Source organism: Pinus tabuliformis, chromosome 3_2 (assembly GCF_031772625.1).
Source record: "Pinus tabuliformis cultivar Carrire ecotype Pingquan chromosome 3_2, CPIR1, whole genome shotgun sequence".
Classification (NCBI taxonomy): domain Eukaryota; kingdom Viridiplantae; phylum Streptophyta; class Pinopsida; order Pinales; family Pinaceae; genus Pinus; species Pinus tabuliformis.
The window spans coordinates 583,810,919-583,816,918 of NC_142302.1; the positions used below are offsets into that span (position 1 = coordinate 583,810,919).

The window sequence follows — 6,000 nt, forward strand, 5'->3', positions numbered from 1 at the left end:
AATCTACTTGGTTCATATGCTTGATCAGATTTAGGAACCAGAGTTAAGAAGGCAACATTGAGGGTAGGAAGCGTTGATGCACACATTATTGATTTTCTATCAACTCCATAATTTCCTACCCTGGGAAAGATCAATTAACCTCGAAGAAATTCATTGTAAGGCCATCCTACCATGGGGATTTGCTTTTGGGCATGTTCATTACTGCTTCTTCCACCTACGATAAAGAGCTTTTTCTCGTTAATGGCTCATTCTATTCCTGTTTGATCAATGGAGGCATGTGTTTGGTTATTTTCCTAATGGTTGTGATTCTATTAGGCTATGTATATGAGAGTAGAGGATTGTAATAAGATACCAATTCAACTTCCATATCCTTTGGATATGTGATTTCTTGCCCTAATTATCCTTAAGCGAGGAGATATGGTTATGGTAATGATTCTTCACCATTGATTTATGGAAGAACTTAGTGTTTCTTTCATCCTCTTACATCTACTTTCTCCCGTAATTCTATTTCTAAAATATATCTTATTGATTGTTATGTTCGTAAAGTTGAGTGATTAAATTTACTTCTGTGGTAGTCAATTATTCAATGCACCCCTTCAAAATTAACCTTTATTGTAATTTTTGCATTTGATCCTCTCGAGCCCTCTTAGATTGAAAGTATTAAGAAAGTCCTCTTGATTTCATTTCTTGATTTTAGATTTGAGATATTTTATCTTTTGCTAAAAAAAATTCATCATCATCCCTTCAATGAAATTGGATTCCATTCACCATCCCTTTGTATTTTCCAAAAAGGACGGGTCCTTCAACTATAAGCTTTCAAAGTAGAAGGGACAACTTTTTCAGCTAGTCTTTATGACACTATCCAATCATATAGGCCAATGGTCTGATCCCCCACAAGGTAAGATGGAAGCTTCAAGTAAAACATATCTTTCTAATGGTGATTCATATATTAAGAAACGATCCAACCTTGATCCAATTTGAGGCCTCCACATCTTGTAATTGTTCGAGGTAAAAATGGCATTAATCATGTCCAAATTGGCTATGCTCAATTTTCTGATCATTCCTTTAAAGTTCTCTACATGTAAATTTAGATGTTATAATCCTCCTTGTTTCTCCTCGAGAGACTTGATGAGATTAAAGTATCCTCCATATATCCATTGGAAAACAAACATTAGAGGTCCTACATTACACAAAATTTTGAGAAACCCTGGCTTATTACCCACCAAATGAGTCCCATATACATTTGAGTTGCAACCAATATTAGATAATCCAAAAAGATGGAAATAAGATGAGAATACGAAGGACAATTGATAAATCAATGATGAAATTTATTTGGATTGCACAACATCACCTAAACCCTCTAGCTTGTCTTGAGGCATCCAACACAGTTGATTGACATCCTTTCCAATAATGAGAGGCAAGCTTACTCACATTCTCATTGGAACATTTTTTTTCCTATAGCATCACTATAAAAGGAAGTTTCATACAAATCCTTTCTTTGAGAAACCTTTGTTTACCTTTGCAGTTGAGGCCCATGATATCCCAAGAGATGTTCTTCATGGATTATTTAGTTGGTAGAAGGAGAATGCTTCCATAAATAACTCGATTTGTACATAATTAACCAACATCTCTCATAATTCCTTTAGCACTTACTTGTAACTCTTACTCCTTTTTTTGTCCTCCTTAGGCATCTTGTGCATATATTTGAAGGGGTGGGTGTGGATATGTAAGTGTGGTTTGGAGGAGATGGAGCTTGTATGATCATGTCCTTTTTGATTCCTTACTTTGAGATATTCCTTATGAATTAGTTGAACTTGATTCTCCATAATGGATTGAGGATCCTTACCTTTCCAAGACTCTGCCACGGTGACAAACCAAGATCATCGAGTTCCATATCCTCTAGGGCATCTTGATCAGCTACGTTTTTCACTAATGTCATGATTGCTTCATCAGGCAATGGTTTTTTCCTTATTTTCCCGTTGAATCCTTCAATGTTCAATCGATGGTTCTAAACTACATCTTGAGCCTTTATCTTCTTTAGCAGTTGTTGAAACCTCATTATGTGCATATTAATAAGGGGGATCTTCTTGAGAATCCAAAGATTCAAAATTGTTCTTCGTTTTAAGGTTAACCCTAGAATTCATTGCTAGTTGAGACCGAGGATTTATCCTTCTTCCATGTGGTCTTTCAAAGCCATACAAATCCTTTAGAGTAGGCTACATAGGGGGAGGCTCTCATGGAACAAGCGGGAAATATTGAAAGAGGTGACAATACTCATACATCTTCTACATGGTCTAAATGGGATAGGTTTATATTCCATGGATTACTTCCATACAGTGTCCTAGTAAGAAATGTCAATAGGAAGAGGCAACAACTAAGAAATTTTCATGTAAACACATATCCTAGCATATGAAGTATATATACCTTTCCTCATTAATTAAGACACTTTGAAAAATTGACCTAAGGCATTTCCTATTCTCTCTATGGTTTCCTCCTCCAAGAAAGCTTTCAGAAGAGAGAAGAGGAAAACCCATACTGGGGTTGCAAGAAAATCTTCCTTTTTTGGGATAAATTATTACTTCCAAAAGAAAATGTAAATCCACGTGGGGTTGAAAAAATAGGGCCCATTCTTAGAGACTATTGTTCTATCCTCTAGATTTGCAAAATTCATAGTGAAGAATCCTTTTTCTCCTAACTTCATATCGAGTTGTCCATTTGACTTCCATTTATTTTGGATTCACTAGATTAAGCTTTTCTAATGGCCACACACTTATAAACTTGCAAATCAGTGCATGTTCCCGCATATTTTCCAATTCTTTTTTATTTGATTTAATATTTCATATCTTGCACTACCTTTGGTAGGAAATATTCCTAAGTGCGACTTTGCCAGCATGCCTCGACTGGTTGCTTCTCTAAGAAAGAAGCCTCCTTTCCCTCTACCTTTGAGTTCTTCGTAGGTTGTGAGTGATGAGATGAGTGCGCATAACCTCTCACAATGCAAGTTGAATGACTATTATTAGTCACAAGATTCTTGTAGGAGAGGGTCGATCCCCCTCTTGTAGCACAAACCATAGGCAACACAACAAAGGAACCCCAATGTTTACAAAACTCAAACCTTCATAGAGTGTTTTATTCTCAATGGATTTATTTTGATTTGAGAAGTCTTCCTCCATTACTTGGATTAGCAAGTGTATTATGCCTCTTGGGTGTGTAGGTTCCCCACAGGGTTCAAATTTTAGAGATATATTATGAAAAAGGTCAACAATAAAAACAATCCAGAAATTAGGGTTTTGAAAGGTACATAACTTACAATTGGCATAACATGGATTGGTATGTCAAATATAGTTGTACCCTTGGTATCCTATATAATATGTCGAATGGAAATGGATTACACACACACACGAAATTCCTTACTTCATCAATCTTGTTAATGTCGATTTGGTGTTAATTTTATATTGATCAACTTATTTGTAATGGCCATATAATGAAAATTTGTTTATACGACTGCAACACGTTTTCTAATGTTTAGGCAATATTCAAAGGTTAAAATTTCAACATCACTACATTGATATGTATAAAGTTATATAATTTCAATTTATTCATATCTTCATATGGCGACTGCGGTGCGAGGCGGATACGGTTAGGGTTTTCGTTCTTGAAACCCTTGTCTGCAGTTTACTATGCCCGCTCCCTGCACCTCTCCCGGTTACCTTACCTCCGCAACCGTCATCGTTCCTTGACTGTCCACCAGCATCCGACGCTCTGCAGCTTCCCGTCTCCGCATCATTTTGCCCCTGCCGTTTGATTCCCTCCCTGCTGTTACGCCTCGCTTCCACATCCCGTATCTCTCCCTGGTTACCTGTGTTTCGAGGTGCCCACCGTTTCGAGGGGTTCGCTAGCTGGCATCATGGAGGACCTTGATGCTGTCGACTACACCGAAGATCTGCTGGATGGCGTCTCCATCTGGCGTACGCCCTATTCCTCCTCACAAGGTATGTTTCACCCGGATCCTTCGGTCAATTTGGTTGCTTACTCTGCCAGTGACTCACCGCGACACCTTCCAGTTATTCTCCCGGATATTCCCCTCACCTGGCCGGCTTTGTCTACTCCGCCTCACTCGCCAGCCACTCTGGTTTTTTTCGTTTGTTGCCTTAACCCTATCCCTAGTTCCTCTCAGTCCGCTGCGATTCACTGGCCATACTCTGCCGCTCCGTCTTCTGCTCCCCCTCATCCCCCCCTCCCTGCAACTGGCTCTCATTCGGGTTGTTTCACTGATATTCCCCCACTCTCCGATTCAATTCCTGTTGCTGGCTCCATCCCCCCTCCCCTTGCATTCGCCACTAACCCTCTTCGTGGGCTTGATTCCTCCCCTGTATTGAACCCCCCCCAGCCTCATCCGCCGAGACCAGGCCTGGGTAAAAAGTACCGTTGTTTAAGATCCAGGGAGGAGGACATTTTTCTCTGGCTCGAGGAGGACATCCAGTGGGGAGACATCATGGAATTTGCAGATAGGGTTCTCGTGGGACATATCAGAGGCAAAAATTACTCAGCTGCACGTTTGAAAGCCTGGGCTACTGAAGTTTGGGGACAACACTTGGTTCACATCCCCTTCGTGCAACCTTTGTGAGGGGATGGTTCGCATTACGGTTCGCTCGTGCCGATCACACAAACTGGGTTCTCTCCTCTTTTTGGCACTTTGAACATGCCCCTGTACTTCTTAAGCACTGGACTCTCATGTTCGATCCGGCCACGGAACAGATCGGCATTGGCCCTGTTTGGATCAGGCTCCCCGGTCTCCCCCTGCAACTTTGGTCTGAAGATATCTTCCGCAGAATAGGTAATGCTATCGGCGTCTACATGGATTATGACAAATCATACCTTCACACAGGTATGATGGCATATGCGCGGATTCTCATTAATCTGGATACCAGAGGAGGGCTTCAAGAATACATCACAATTCAGTGGAGGGACTTCTCCAGGAAACAGAACATAGACTATGAAGGGATTCCTTACAGATGCCGCCGCTGCCATAAGGTTGGTCATCTCTATCGGGACTGCCCACTGTTGAGAAAAGGGCCGGCACAAGCACAGGAAGCTGCTTCGGATCATCCCTCCCCTCCACTTGCCCATCCACTGTCTGAGGTGCCCACGGAGACTACTGATCAGGCGGAAGCTGCTCCCCCCTTTCCAGCTGGATCACTGGCGGAGGATCCCACCCGGTCATCGCCTGCCCCCGATCCAAAGGACTCTGAACCGGCGGGTGACGATACTCTGGGTATGTCAGCTATCTCCTCTTCTATTATTTGTTCTTCCTTGCATGATCTGGCTACCTCTGTCTCATTGCATCGGGATGTATCCTCCACATCACTTGCATCTGCTTCATCATTGCCTTCCTCCCGATTGCCCATTCCTCCCTCCACTCTTAACTGTCCCATCCCCTCCCCCTCTACTTGCGTTTCGCCGTGTCAGCCTTCTATCCCCTCGCAGTCGATCGATCCGCTGCCGGCGTCCGTCTCCCCGGCTCCTCCCCGGTACTCTCTCCGCCCCCGGACCAGAGGGCATGTTTCTGATGCCATTGGTCTGGCCCTCGACCCTTCACCTTCTCATCAGAAGCTCTCGTGGGGGCGTCCTTCCCGTTTATCTAAAGCTAGACATGTTGTTGATGCTGAAGTCGCTCTTGGACGACAACAGACCATCTTTAGGGCCCTTAGAGCGTTGAATAGCCCCGCCACTCATCCGTCATGAAGATTTTGTCCTTCAACTGTAGGGGGTTTGCTAGTACACCCAAAAAACTAGCCCTGCGGAGACTTCTCTCCCTCTCTCTATCGGACATTATCTTCCTGCAAGAAACCCTCTGTAATGCGGACTCCCTTATACCAACCCTCGAGGCCTGGTTGCCCAACTGGACCTTCCACGCTATAGACGCTTCCGGGAGATCCGGTGGTTTGGCGATTGGTATCAACAATAGAGCGCTGAGAGTCATTAACACCTGGGGTGGCA

At 42.9% G+C, this 6,000-nt stretch overlaps 1 pseudogene; it reads right to left on the reverse strand.

Moving 5' to 3' along the window:
* The window catches only part of LOC149181903 (ABC transporter D family member 2, chloroplastic pseudogene), a 37,502-nt pseudogene extending 33,664 nt beyond the window's left edge, over positions 1-3,838 (reverse strand).
* Between the last annotated feature and the right edge of the window lie 2,162 nt (positions 3,839-6,000).